This window comes from Microtus oregoni, unplaced genomic scaffold (assembly GCF_018167655.1).
Source record: "Microtus oregoni isolate MIOR12 unplaced genomic scaffold, Mior012 000000F_ref0000247, whole genome shotgun sequence".
Taxonomy (NCBI): Eukaryota; Metazoa; Chordata; class Mammalia; order Rodentia; family Cricetidae; genus Microtus; species Microtus oregoni.
Genome location: NW_024543059.1, coordinates 37774611 through 37790275, shown reverse-complemented (window position 1 = coordinate 37790275; position 15665 = coordinate 37774611). Strand labels below are relative to the sequence as shown.

General features: G+C 43.5%; 1 pseudogene; it reads left to right on the top strand.

The window, feature by feature from the left end:
• Nucleotides 1–11577: 11577 nt before the first annotated feature.
• Nucleotides 11578–15458, top strand: LOC121461328 (annotated as a pseudogene).
• Nucleotides 15459–15665: the final 207 nt, after the last annotated feature.

Sequence of the window (15665 nt, the reverse complement as noted above, 5' to 3'; positions counted from 1 at the left end):
TTTTGTTGGTTCTTTTAGGTTCTGAAAGGGCCAGTGTGCCTGGCTCTACTTACATACTAGTCAAGTCCAAGGTCAAATGTCCTTGAAGAACATTGCCTGACTGTTCCTCCTCTCTCACTGACCACATTAAAATTCCCTGCCTTCCAGTCTTTCTGCCTATTTCATGGTTTCAGAAATTCACAGTTTATTCTGTAATTGTTGTCACACAGTGTTTTGTTGTGAGTACAGAGAAAAGCATTGCTGAAAGAAGGAAGACGTAAAACTTGTTATTTGCAGGTGACATGATAGTGTACATAAGTGACCCAAGAACTCTACCAGAGAAATCCTACAGCTGATAAATACCTTCAGTGATGTGGCAGGACACAAGATCAACTCAAAAAAAATCATCTCCCTCCTATACACAAAGGATAAAGAAGCTGAGAGGAAAATCAGAGAAGCATCATATTTCACAATAGCCACAAATGGCATAAAGGTAGTAAAAGATCTATTTGGCAAGAACTTTAAGACTTTAAAGAAAGAAATTGAAAAGGGTACCATAAAATGGAAGGATATCCCACGGTCTTAGATTGGTAGTATCAACATAGTAAAAATGGCAGTTCTACCAAAGGCAATCTATAGATTCATTGCAATCCCCATCAAAATCCCAACAAAATTTTGAGAGAAAAATAATCTACTTTATATGGAAAAACAAAAAAACCCAGGATAGTCAAAACAATCCTATACAATAAAGGAACTTCCGGAGGCATTACCATCCCTGACATCAAACTCTATTACATAGCTACAGTAATATAAACAGCTTGATATTGGCATAAAAACAGGGACATTGACTAATAAAATCGAATCGAAGTCCTGGGTGTTAATCCACCAACCTATGAACACCTGATTTTTGACAAAGAAGCTAAAATTATACAATGGAAGAAAGAAAGCATCTTCAACAAATGGTGCTGGTATAACTTGTTGTCAACCTGTAGAAGAATGAAAATAGATCCATATCTATCACCATGCACAAAAGTCAAGTCCAAATGGATTAAAGAACTCAATATACAACTGACAATACTCAACCTGATAGAAGAGAAATTTGGAAGTAGCCTGCAGCACATGGGCACAGGATACTACTTCCTATGTATAACCCCAGTAGCACAGACAATAAAAGCAACAATGAATAAATTGGACCTACTGAAACTGCGAAGCTTCTGTAAAGCAAAGGGCACAGTCATTAAGACAAAAAAGGCAACCTACTGAATGGGAGAAGATCTTCATCAACCCCACAGCAGACAAAGGTCTGATCTCCAAAATATATAAAGAACTTAAGAAACTAGACATTAAAATTCTAAATAACCCAATTAAAAATGTGGTACTGAACTGAACAGAGAATCCTCAACAGAAGAAATTCAAAAGCCAAAGGATAATTAAGGTCATGTTCAACTTCCTTAGCTATCAGGGAAATGCAAATCCAAACAAATTTGAGATACCATCTCATACCTGTCAGAATGACTAACATCAAAAACACCAATGATAACCTATGCTGGAGAGGATTTGAGTAAGGGGAACACTCATTCATTGCTGGTGGAAATGCAAACTTGTGCAACCCCTTTGAAAATCAGTGTGGTGGTTTTTCAGAAAACTGGGAGTCAACCTACCACAGAATCCAGCAATTCCACTCTTGGAAATATACCCAAGAGATACCCAATCAATGGAAGAATGGATAAAGAAAGTGTGGCAAACACACACACACACACACACACACACACACACACACACACACGAGTATTACTCGGTGGTACTAGAAAATGACATCTTGAATTTTGCGTGCAAATGGATAGAAATAGAAAACACTATCCTGAGTGAAGTAACCCAGACCCAAAAAGATGAATATGGTTTGTACTCACTCATTAGTGGATTCTAGCCAATATCAAAGGACATTGAGCATATAGTTTGCGAACCTAAAAAAAAGATAAGTAATAAGGTGAACCCAAAGAAAAAATATATAGATCCTCTGTTGTAAGGAGCTGAGGGGCTGTATTCCTGCCACCCAGCTCCCGACCGCCTAGCTAGCTTATGATCCAAAATAATGACACACAAACTGTATTCATATAAACACTTCTTGGCCCATTTCTATTAATGTGTGTAGCACCACGTGTGCTTACCAGGAAGATTCTAGCCTACATCCATCCTGGGTCAGAGCTTCATCGCATCTGCACTGGAGAGCAGCGGCATGGTGTCTGAGCTCAATTCCTCTTCCTCTCAGCATTCTGTTCTGTTTTCTTCACCCACATATGTTCTAACCTATCAGGCCAAGCAGTTTCTTTATTAATTAACCAATGAAAGCAACGGATATATGACACTCCCACATTAATTCTCCTGGAAATTGGAAGCAGACAAGATCACCAGGCAAAAGTTTGGAGCATAGGTGTGCATTTGGGGTCGGGGGAAGGGGAGAAGAGGAAAGAGAAGGGAGGGGGAGGATTGGAGAGAGCTGGGGCGAGTGGGATGGTTGAGATGAAGGATGTATTTGGTAGCAGAGAAGAAGATACTTTAATTAAGGGATCCTTTTGGGGGTTGACAAGAGGCTTGGCTCTAGAGGGGTTCCCAGGAGTCCATGGGGATATCCCCAGCTAAGACTCTAAGCAGTGGAGGAGAGGGTTCCTGAACTGGCCTTGTCCCGGAGACAGACTGATGACTATCTTGAATATCACCATAGAACCTTCATCTGGCAACTGATGGAGATAGAGACAGAGACCCACATGGGAGCACTGGACTGACCTTCCAAGGTCCAGTTGAAGAGCAGGAGGGAGAATATGAGCAAGGAAGTCAGGACCACGAGGGTTTCATCCACCCACTGAGACAGTGTGACTGATATAATGGGAGCTCACTAAAGTTAACTGGACTGGGGCTGAATGAGCATGAGATCAACCTGGACCCTCTGAATGTGGCTGATAATTGGGGCAGACTGAGAAGCCAATGATAATGGCACTGGGATTTGTCTCTACTGCATGTACTGGCTTTTTGGGATCATAGTCTATTTGGATGCATACCTTCCTAAGCCTTGGACTTACCACTGGTCACTGAACCCTGCCATCTCTTAGGACTGGACATGTAGGGTGAGTGGGGGCACTAGAGGAAAATGGGAGGAGGGAAGAAAGTGGGAATTTTGAATGGTATTATTTATAAAGCAATAAAAACTAGATAAAAAATTCAAAAGTCATGTTCTGTGGTGCACACGTTAAAGAGAAAGGCAGAGCTGTGGGACCTGTTGGCTACCAAGCTTGGCCTATTTGGTGAGATTCAAATTAGTAACAGATGGTGTTTGTGTGTGTGTGTGTGTGTGTGTGTGTGTGTGTGTGTTTGCGTGTGCGTGTGCGTGTGCGTGTGTGTGTGTATTTGTATGTTGTCAGGGTAGACCAGTTCATGCCCAGCATCCATGTGTATGTGAACATGTACACAAACATTTACACTGCACTAAAGGAAGCAGAAAGGCTGCCAGGAGCCATGGCAGTGGGAACTGAGGAGCTTAGAATAAAGTTTCAGTTTTCCCTACAACAAGTCTGTGCTTTTCTGCCTATCCTATACTCCCATGGGCTGACTTCCTGTGGCTGTACAAATGGTTCTCTTATGCACAGATTCACTGTGAGTTTATGTTGTAAGGAGAGTAGTCTGCTTGTTTGTTTCGGCTGCAGGGCTAGCTTAGAACTGAAATAAACACACAGAAATTGTATTAATTAAAACATTGCTTGGCCATTTGCTCTAACTTCTTATTGGCTAACTCTTACATATTATTTTAACCCATCTCCATTAATCTGTGTATCACAGGTGGAAGTGGCTTACCAGAGATTCTACCTTGTGTCTATCTCAGGAGGAGGATCCATGGCTTTTCTGACTCTGCTTTCTTCCTCCCAGGATTCAGTTCTGTTTCCCTGCCTACCTAAGTTCTGCCCTTTCAAAAGGCCAAGGCAGTTTCTTTATTCATTAACCAATGAAAGGAACACTAAAACAGAAGGAACTCCTACACCACGTTGAGGTCACTGGATATGATGGTGAATTTGAGGGAGGACACAGATCAGCATTCTTAACCTCTTTCAACTACCTGCTATGTGGCTCCAGGTTGGTGGTGGCTCGCAAATGCTGCAGCTTCTTTCTGGAAGTTTCTTCCACAGCCATGACCACAGCTCCACCTCTACTCTTGAAATTTCCACAAACCACAAGGGCCTTCTTCAGCATCCAGATCAGTCTTGGTAGTGCCTGAGTGCTGCAGTGTTTCTGTTGTTCTCATTAGCTGTGGAAGTCTGGGCTCCCCAGGTGACAAAGGTGTGGCTCATAGATTATCCCCCTGCCTGAAGACACTGGCCTGCCTCCAAAAATGGTTGGGAAGTGGTGAGGACAATTGCTCAGGTGATAGGGCACTTTTCTCTTATACACAAAATGCTGGGTTAGATCCCCCACACTGCATGGACCAGGTAACGTCCCAGCACTCAGGAGGTAGAGGCAGGAGCCTCCACCACACAGTTCAGTTGTTTTCAGCCTTTCCTGTGATATGACAGTTGTTATGCTACCTCAAGCTGTGCTGCCCCAGTCTGAAATAATTCCATTGCTACTTTATAACTGAAATTTCACTAATATAATGAATAATAGTATAAATATCTGTGTTTATAATCAGCTTGGGTATGAACCTAGGTAGAGAATCCCAGAAATAGTAAATTCAAGCACAATGTGAAATAACATGAGAACCTGTCTGAAACCCAAAACCAAACCAAAGATGTTCCCTCCTCTACCCAAAGACGGAGACCTCCCCGTCAGGTAACCTCAGGACCTCTGACACAGGATAAATGGGTTGATTTCCTCTAGTGCCCTTAGGCTTCACTGCTCTGAGACTCAGACACCTCCGACACCATTGGTTTTGTCCAAGACCCAGATTCTTCTGCTCCACAGTGACCACAGAATGGCAGGACAGTTGTCCTCTGTAGGGTTGCCTTAAGAGAATGACATGGGGGAAAGATTGGTCAAGGTTTTCCATAAGGCCTAAACGTTGTTTCTGTCACTGGTTGCATCACTCCTGACCTCCGCTTGGTGTCCCCAGGGAGTCACTGTGGAACCATGGGGACATATTCCAGCCTGCCATTTTCCACTGCATGGTGAACATTCCCGACGATCTAGAGGGTAGAGAGCAGAGATGCCCAATCCTAAGTTCTCCAGGGACACCTGCCCCAGGATTTGGGGGGCAGATGCCAGACAAGTCTCCATTCGGGATCTAATTATCTGTTTTGTTTACTTTGCTTTCCCTGCATACAACACTGAAGGGTGAAGCTACCTGTGGCCTCCAGGATAACAAGCACCATGCCCACAGGATGCCACCTGATCTCCTTCACCATCAGTGCTGCCATCAGGAGCTGCACTAAGGCAGCTGTGGCCCAACTGCAAAAGGGCAAGTGGTTGACATTCACTGGGCATTGACCCACGGTTTCCACCTGTACCTGGAAATTTGGGGCTTAAAGCAGTGTGACACCAAACTTGATTTAAGAAGCTAGGAATAAGTGTGAAAAGTTGGAAATTGCTTTTTTATTAATAAACAATATATTTTAAACAATATTGAACATAAATAATGGTTAAACTTGGAAAATTATGCTACTAAGAACAAGAAAAAAATAACATCAAGATACCAAAACCAAAACCAAATGAACCATAAGCAAAAATCTGAAACAAAAATCAAACAAAAATAAAGCTATTTAACATTTATCACTGCATATTGATAGTACCTACTACACAATAATGAACATAAACAATGGATAAACTTGGAAAATTATGGTACTAATAACAAGAATAAATAACATCAAAATAGCAAAACCAAAACCAAATGAACCATAAACAAAATTCTAAAACAAAAATAAAGCCAATTAGCATTTATCACTGCATATTGATAGCACCTACAACACCTACTACAGGCACGTGCTTGCCTTGTGAAATGCTAGTGAGGTAGTCACAATTTTAATGGCCTTTTCAAGATTCCTGGGTCCGTTCCACCTAGGAGCTTCTAAGTCTTGTTACCCCAAGGCAGAGACCACTTGCTGGTAAATATAGGGTTCTGAGTAATTTTTGTCTCAGGATTTCTGTATCTGAAGTATATTTTTGATGTGTTCTTCTCTTCTTGAGAACGAAGTCAGCAGACACATGGATCATATTAGGTTTGATCACCTGGAGGTCAGCTGGAATTTCCCTCACTGGTGAGTTCCCAGCTACAGGGGGTGTCTTTTAGTCTGTAGGCCTTGATCCTAATGTGAAGAACATGTGTAGAAGGTGTTTGTGGCTTACTTTGGCTTCCTCAGGTCTCTCAAGTGGTATGATCAAAAAAAGAAAAAAATAATAATCTAGGCCAGAAGCAGCCATGCTGGGTCACTGAAAAAATCAGAGCCTATTCCACAAGGGTAACCAAAATTGAAGAAGAATATGTGTCCTTAGAATTCAGTATTGCTGGGGATAGGGCTCAGCACATGGTTCTTGCTGGAGTTCCTTCTGCAGGTGGCTCTCGTCCTGGACTGTAGCCTGTTCCAGATGAGTCTGCAAAGTTTCGGACCTGGAAGGGGAAATCAGTTAAAAGACAGGCTGATGGGGACCTGCCACGTTAGCTGTGAAGATGATCCCTCAATCCACCTCAGCTTTGCTGGACAGTGAACTTAATCTTTTGACTGATGTCATTGTTGGTACTCACAAGAAATAAGATACCAGAGTAGATGGGCCTAAAACTTTGCTCAGTCTTAAACACAAATCATAGTTTCAAATAAACACTGTTGCTTTCCATTCTACTAGAAAAAAATAGGGTGTTCTCCTATAATTCAGGGACATCATTTTGTAAGCAGCCACATAATATTGATACTATAGTCAACAGCACATGAGAAATTCATGAGTTGTACATGAGTTTTTCATCATTTTATAGATAGCCTTATACTGTCTGCAGTTTAGATCCCTGCACAAGGGCGTGTGGCTAGCTCAGTCCTCATGCCCAGAAGGAACCTTGAACATGAACAACATGCAGATAGAGCCTGTCGTGCTAGAGCAGCATTTCCTGACATGTGTTCCTGAGAATGTTGTCCCTGTCAGGGCTCTAGGACCAAATAGAAACTGGTGCTTTCCTTGGGACTAGAGATGGGAATCTGCATCCTGGCTTTGGGAGTCGGTTACAGAACACACCAGAGAAAGTTCTGATCTTCCCTACAGCCGAGTCATCTGCCTGGCTTCATCCTGGGAAGTCCTTAGACAATTCTATCCAGAGAGCACTTTTTACAGGAAGTTGGCAAATGTTACACAGAGCCGTGTTAAAGATGGAAATCTCTGATCTACATTGGATTTTTCTAAATAAAAACGCGAATTTTACCACACCCCTTGATGCACTCCTATAAACCCAATATCTTGGAATGCCATAAGAGGCATCTCTCTGTGAGTTCAGGGAAAGCCTTGGGAGAACTCAGTTTTCAGAAGGGAGGTATAGAGACTATATTCTACAGACACACTGAGTATCAAACACAATATATACTGGCCAGAATTTCTTGTTGACTGGACCAGCTCAGTTCTCTGAGGTCTTCTTTTACCTGTTCTAGCTTGTAGCCTCAGAGATGGACAGAACTGATATTGTCCCCAAGTCCATGGGCCCCCCTTGGCTCTACCTCCTCTCCCCAGTCTGGGCTCCTACCTCATCTGAGAAACCTGAAAGTGATTCTGCAGCTTTTGGACCAAGTGCTTTTCCTGCATGACCATTTCCCTCTGCTTCTGCAGGAACTGAAACCTTTCTTCCAATCTCTTGAGCTCCTGTTTAAGAGAAAATTGTGTTCTTTGTTGAAGGTTATAGACAGTCATACATATCTAAGCACAGAGAGAGGATCCCAATAACTTGCCTGTCAGATAGACAGGTTAACAAAAGCATCTGGAGAAGTAAGAAACCCCAGTTTGTGGTACAGACTGACTGGAATACAGTGGCCTGCGCTAGAAAATGCACGTTTAATGCAGCCCAACACCCATATCCTTATACTACACACACACACACACACACACACACACACACACACACACACATGCAAACACACTTGTGTGCATTCACACTCAAAACCCACAAGGAGTGCATGTTAAAGAAAGGGAAATATGGCGAAAGAGACGTCACAGAAAGAAACATCATGGTCAATGGACAGTTGAGTTTAAAATAACCACACCAGTTTTTTTCAGAAAAGACTCACAACTCAGGCATAATTCCTCAGAGATTAAATTATTGTGGGAAATGTGATTTGCTTAGACAGATTACATTGAGCTGCTTGGAGAAATTCTTCTGCTATAGGACCAAATCTGCCACCTTCCACCACCAGCTTGTCAAAAGCCCCAAGATGGGCATCCAGTCATCCATACTTTATAAATGCTGGATGGGAGAACTGTCCAGCACCACAATTAGAAATCAGGGCTGACAAGATGCTACTCAGGATTCTGTCACTGTGAACCAAGAATTCAGAGAAAGCAAAGAGAACATTGGGATGCAGGCAAAAGAGAAGCCCACAGGCCACACAAATCCATGATTATGAGAAGCACTCTTTTGGCACTGGCACAGGGACCTCCACCTTGTAAACTGCTTCCCACCTGTGACCTAGCATGAACCCTGCCAATCACAGAGCCTTAGGACCCAGAACCCACTTACACTAAACTCTGTTTCAAGAAAGCTACCTATCATAAAAACATGTACATGTGTGATATATTATTGAACCATCTTCTTTACTAAATTGCAGCTTCAAGGAGAGCAGAAAGGAAGGCTTGCCCATATTTCAATCCTCCATAAGCAAAAGCTTCCCAGAAGTCCTTGTGCATAGACACTGAAGGGAATGCCTGGATAATATGAGGTTGGTGGCTGGAAGGGAGGATGGATAAGTAAGCTGATGGGTTAAACCCTGGTGGTTGGATGGGTAGAGAGGTAGTCAAATGGGCAAATGGTGCCAGAACTTAGCCTGACTTGTTGCCGGCCCCTACCTGTTGTTGCTGGATTTTGAGGTAACTGATCTCTTCGTCTTGGTCATTAAGGATCAATTTCAAATCCTCCAGGTGGTACTTCAGCACGGTCCAATCATTCTGCAGTTTTCTTTCCTCCTGCCTCAGCTCGTCCACCTTCTTCTTTAGCTGAGTCCTTTCCATCAGTAGTCGGCTGTGCAGATCCCTGTAGACAAACTCTGCATAGTAAGGCCCTGCAGGCCTCCTCTGCTACCCCTAATTTCCTGGAACCAGCACCCCTAAAGAACTCATGTTTCCTGAAATACATAGCTAAGAGTCTGATAGATTCATGACACCTACACTTTGGAACCCAAATGAGAGAACATGTAATGCTCGAAATTATCAAACTGTAATGAAAACCCCAACACCAAAAAGGATCCATGACCCTTCAGTAGAAGGAGTAGTTCCCCAGCTGGCCTAACTGTCTATGGCAATGGGGAAACATCAGCATGTAGTGGGCAAATACCCTCAAAGGGAAGACAAGTTACCCAAGTTGTGCATATTCTATCTACACTTCCTCAACCCCCAGACCTGTAAAGAATGGGCCTGAGCTCCAGAAGTTCAAGGCTGCCTGACATTCCCCTGAGACTGTAAAGACCTTTTCTATCTACAGGCTCCTGAGGCCTTAGGACAATGGTGGCAGAGGCTAACAGTCTCTTTCACACTTAGCAAAACTGAGTCCAAAAGACTCAAGTTCAAGAGCTGTTTGCTAAGAAGCAAAAAGTCTAGAACCAGAGTTGTGGACACTCCTTCCACAGAAAAAGGAATTCAGAGATGGTCATTTTAACAGTTTTGTGAACCATGTCGAGAAGGATACTTACCGATAAAAGACTGTTTCCTTCCTCAGCTCCTTGAAATTCTCTAAGATCTCTGTGTTCTCTTTCTCGAAATTGTTTAGCTCCATCATAATCTGTTTGTGATCCAACTTTACCTTCTCATACAAAGCATTTGACTTTTGGTTCTTGTAGGGACTAGAAAACGGGAGAAAGGAACCCATGAACATAGACTTCAATGATCACAGGAACTCAAGTCATATCCTGATCTACCCTATGCCAGTGGATGCAAGATTTTCTTTCCTATGTACTGGACATCCTGGTAGTTTTATACTTGTTATTCTTTCCCCCAGGAAAGCAGAAGTTCCATGTGAGATAGGGAGTGCCCTGACTGCATGACCTCACTGAATAGGACTAGAAAGTCAGTCTAGTTCTCTATGCTACCAGGAGTCTCGGTCACATGTCTCAATATACCAGACATTGCAATGACATCTCTCCTGTTTCAGAACACTGATTCTGGGTCCTGGTTGACAATCACTGAAGAGTTAGAGCACATCATTCTGGTTTGGAGTCTTAAGAGAAGGGGAGTGATATAAACTTTCCTAGGGATTCCTAGGTGTCACCAAGGTGAGCATGTAGGACACAAGCAGTCTTGCTTTAAGTGGGGCTCCCAGGGCTCAGCACTGGCATCTTCTGGACAGTGGGTGAAGGACATCATGAGTAACCACCACAGATCACTGGCTCCCAGAGTTTAGGGACACACAAACCTCCAAATGTGTGTGTGCACACATGTTTATATGAGAGTGTGAGAGAGAGAGAGAAATGGAGAGCTATAGAAATGTATAGAGTGACAGCGTCACCCATTGGATGCTAAGATATGCACAGAGCTCTATTGTCCAAGAGTTCAATAGACAAAACAAGAAAGAAGCTGTGATGAGCCCCAGCACTTCCAGTTAGACACTGAGATGTCACAAGTCAAACCAGGTCCCTACAGCTGCTACCAGAGGCTTTCGGCAAACAACCACATGCCAGGAATGTAGAATCAACACAAACTAAGAGAAGGTAGTTATATCTCATGCAAGCCACCTTTGCAGGTCATCTCATATCCAATTACATGCTAGCAACTACACCGTACTGGCTTAAATCCCTGAGTTGTGTGACTAGGACCCTAGCCCTGCTTTTCATTAAGAGAGAACAGAAAAGTTAGAGGCCACATCTGATTCCACCTCACATTTCATGTCTGTCTCTCCCCTAGAAGAATTTAGGAATTAGTTTTGGAAAAGCCTCCTAGAAATTAAGACCTTCAAAGACAGAAAGTGAGGTTGACATTGCCTACAGCCACATGAAGTCTGAAACAATGGATACCTATTGTCCTTGGTGCCTTCAGCGAGGATCATCAGCTGGTCTTTCAGGTCATTTCTTTCCCTGGTCATCAATTGCAGCTCTGTGGTCAGCCTCTCCTCTTCCTTCTTTATCTGCTTCTTGTTTAGGAGCACTGGGTGGGATGCTGGCTCCTTAGAGGATTCTGTGTGTAGGTAGAAAACAGTTATAATTGCATAGCAAAAAGGCACAGGAGATTGACAGAATCCCAAACAGAAAATTATATCTGGAACCCAGTAACAACCAAAATATATTAGGCCAGGTTGACAGGCCTTTTTTGTGCATCTGAAATCTCCCATCACTCTAGAGATGTGGCTATGTAAGAAGCCAGGGTTTTCCTCTGCCTCCCTATAATTCTTCAGGAGACTACAGAGACCACCTCTTCAGGAATATTCACAGAAGAATAGAATGCAGCATGGTCAAGAGCCCTGAAGCCTGCTTTGATTTAGAAGCAAGGACAAAAATGGCAGAGGGCACAGGTACTCAGGTGTTAGGAAGAGGTGAGGTCTCATTGCTGGTTACTAATGGCCCATGACTGTGGATTGGAAAGTCAGGCAGGGCTCCATCATGGTCAAGAGACTCACCCAGTTTCCCATTGACAGCTCAGATCATTGAAGCTGACACTCAGTAGCCATTCTCTGCTCTGGTCCCATAACTCTGACAGAAGTTTAGTCACCTTGTGATCTAACTGCCATACTCAACTGCTGATTTAGGTCCCTAAGGGGTTCACTATCAGAGAAAGGAGGTCAGAAGATTTCTGCTGAGCAGACTGCTGAACACTCTGAGGATGAAAGGTCTTGGCCAGGAGTACATTTGTCTCCATGGGAACAGTGTTAGACAGCAACTGAACCTAAAGGCAACTACTACAAGTGTAGTGTAGTGATGTCTGACCAAAGATGGGGAAACTTTAGTCCCTCCCTGCCTCCTGCTTGTCTCTTTCTGTCCCAACATTACACCCCAAAGCACAGTAAATGTAAGAGCTCAGTGGTGGTCCCAGTACAACAGCCTTGGCCTTCTCAGTCTCTCGCTTAGGAGATGGACAATCTAATATCTGGGAATCCTTGACTTTCAGGAAGTATGATAATCAGGGATGTACATTTTCTCCTCTGAAGCTCCAGCTACTCCTCCCCATTACTGGAAATTCCACCTCAAGTGCACCTCCTTAGGCAATCTGACTTTCTCCTGCCCATGACTCACTTGGCCTTTTCCAGAAGTGAACGGCTGCTTCCTTCTGCCTCACTGTGGTCTCTGGACCTTCTCCATTCTGTCTCCCAAATACGCAATGCCTCAGTCTTGAGAACATGACTGGTGCTCTACCCTCTAGGGACTGAGGAATGTCCTAATGGCAGTTGGTGTTGCTACAACAAGGTGACATCACGGGATTCCTAGAGATCTCCAGGATACAATGGAATGTCCAGAGATGGGACCGCTGATGTCATGGCTAACAGCCATCGCCACTCTGCTAACTAGCTTTCCTGAACTGACAAGAAGCTTAGCTTACCTTTCCAGGAACCTTTCTGGGAACACAGAGGAAGCCATTCAGCTCCTCCCCTTCTAAACCCGGTGTCCCCTTCACTTGACTGGAAGACCCATAACTTTTCCCATGTTAGTTAGTTCCCATTTTGAGAACTAAGCTAATATTTCAAAAGATTGCTGAGGTATGCCTCATTCCTCCTTAAAACCCTCTTTTCATCAATATGAGGAATTAAATATTCCCAAAAATCTACTTTAAGATGAACATAAATGATGAAAGTTCACCTTACTCAATTCAGTGTTAGAAAGCACATTAAGGAAAAATCTGTAGGCTTTTTACAGTTTGAGCCTTGAGAGAAGGGTGCAGTCATGGAAGCCACATGCTTAACTTTAGGAAATTGCCCCTGGATTACTAAGGATATAGAGAACGAACCCACCAGGGTGTTGGCAACAGTGTGATGATCAATTGGCAGAAGAATCTAACATAGTGGGTCCAGTAGGAGAAGAAAAATGCAGGACAGTTGCAGGCCTTGGTGAGTTACAGTGAAATTCTGGATAGCAGGAAAATAAAGTCAACAGATCTAGACAAACCTCAGTTGACAGAGTGGCTGACTAGCATGTATCAAGTCCTGGGTTCAATGACCGCTGCTGTCCTCACTGGCCTCAGTGGCCTCACTTGTAAATTTAGTACCTGTGAAGTAGAAGCAAGATGACCTAAGCTCAAGTTGAACCTGCAAAGCCAGTGTGAGGACAGCATGGGAGACATGAGACCCTGTCTCAACAAATAAAACACTAATCTACCCTACCTCCAAGGCCATACCTAACAATCCTTTCTGATTATTTTACAAAGAAGCAAAAAAGTAATCAAATGGAATAAAGAATGTATATTTAAGAAGAAAGTGTGGAATATCTACACATTAGAGTACTATGTGGTGGTAAAAAACAATGACTTCTCGAATTTTGCATGCAAATGGATGGAAATAGAAAACACCATTCTGAGTGAGGTAACCCAGACCCAAAAAGATGAATATGGGATGTACTCACTCATAATTGGTTTCTAGCCATAAATAAGGGTCACGGAGACTACAATTGGTGATCCTAAAGAAGCTAAGTAAGAAGTTGAACCAAAGGAAAAACATATAGTTATCCTCTTGACTATGGGAAGTAGACATAATTGCCGGGGAGAAAATTGGGATCTTGGGGGTGGGGTGGGAAGGGAGTAAGGGGAGATGGGGAGAGAAAAGGGAGAAGGGGAGGATGGGGGGAACTTGGGGAAAAAGGAGGATTGGGATAAAGGAAGGTAGGATAGGGGAGCACGGAAGCACAATTCTTAGTTAAGGGAGCCACCTTAGGGTTGGCAAGAGACTTGAACCTAGAGTGGCTCCCAGGAGCACAAGGCGAGGTCCCCAGTTAGTTCCTTGGGCAGCTGAGGATAGGGAACCGGAAATGACCCTAGCCTATAGCAATACTGACGAATATCTTGCATATCATCATAGAACCTTCATCTGGTGATGGATGGAGATAGAGACAGAGATCCACACAGGAGCACTGGACTGAGCTCCCAAGGTCCCAATGAGGAGCAGAAGGAGGGAGAACATGAGCAAAGAAGTCAGGACCACGAGGGGTGCACCCACCCACTGAGACAGTGGAGCTGATCTATTGGGAGCTCACCAAGGCCAGCTGGACTGTGACCGAAAAAGCATGGGATAAAACTTGACTCTCTGAGCATGGCGAACAATGAGGGCTGATGAGAAGCCAAGGATAATGGCACACTGTTTTGATTCTGTTCAATGTGCTGGCTTCTTGGGAGCCTAGCCAGTTTGGATGTTCACCTTCCTAGATATGGACAGAAGTGGGAGGACCTAGGACTTACCACAGGGCAGGGAACCCTGACTGCTCTTTGGACTGGAGAGGGAGGGGGAGAGGAGTGGGAGGAGGGGAGAAGAATGGGAGGCGGGTGAGAAGGGTGGTAGGAGGGTGAGGGAAATGGGAGGCTGGGAGGAGGTGGAAACTTGTTTATTTTCTTCCTTTTCTCAATAAAAAAAAATTAAAAAAAAAGAAAAGTAATAAAATAAAAAAGCAGAATTGTGAGGTAGATCTGAAGCTAGTGGATGATCTCTCCGGAATTAATCTGCTTGCTGCCTTTATAGGCATTACTTCTTCCATTCAATCCCCAGGAGTCAAAACTAAGTTCTGGGACAGAGAGAACCGAAGGTCTCATTCACTCATCCTGGTGGATGATGGCTGCATCAGAAAGACAACATTGATAATTGTCACTTGATGGGCAACTTTGAGAAGAAGTATGTAGTAAGGTTCACCCTTGTGTTCCATATCAACAGAGGAGCTATCAAGTTTGATGTGTGAGACACAGCTGGCCAGGAGAAGTTTGGGGCCTGTAGGATGGCCACTGCCTCCAAGCCTAGTATTCCATTTTAATGTTTGCTGTGAGAACAAGATTTACTTGTGAAAACAAACCTAATTGGCATAGATAATAGGTATATGTGAGTGAAAATATCCCCATTGTGTTGTGTGGCTACAATATGTCTATTCAAGAGGAAAAGGAACGCATAATTTCTTGTCTTCCATTTAAGGAAAAATCTTAAGTTCAAAGACATTTCTGCTTAAGTAAGGACAACTTTGAAAAGTCCTTTTTCTGGCAAGCCAAAAAGCTCACTGGAGATCCTAACTTGGAGTTTGTTGTCATGCCTGCTCTTGCCCCACCCCATGTGAGCTGGTTATGGACCAGCTTTGGCAGCACAGTGCACCTATGATTTAGAGGTTGCTCAAATGTCTGCCCTCCAGGATGAGGATGATGACCTGTGAGAAAGTGGGGATGGACACCTGCATCCTCAGAGGTCCAGCTTTGCAGCCAACTGTCCTGTGATGTCCCTGTGTGCCAGCTCACATAGCTATGCAGAATGCTTGATTTTCTTGGATGCTGAAGTAGATGAATGGGCTCCAGAGTAAATTTGAAAGTTAGAACAAACCTTAGCTTTGTTTAGATTGATTAAAAATATGTGGAATACAGAT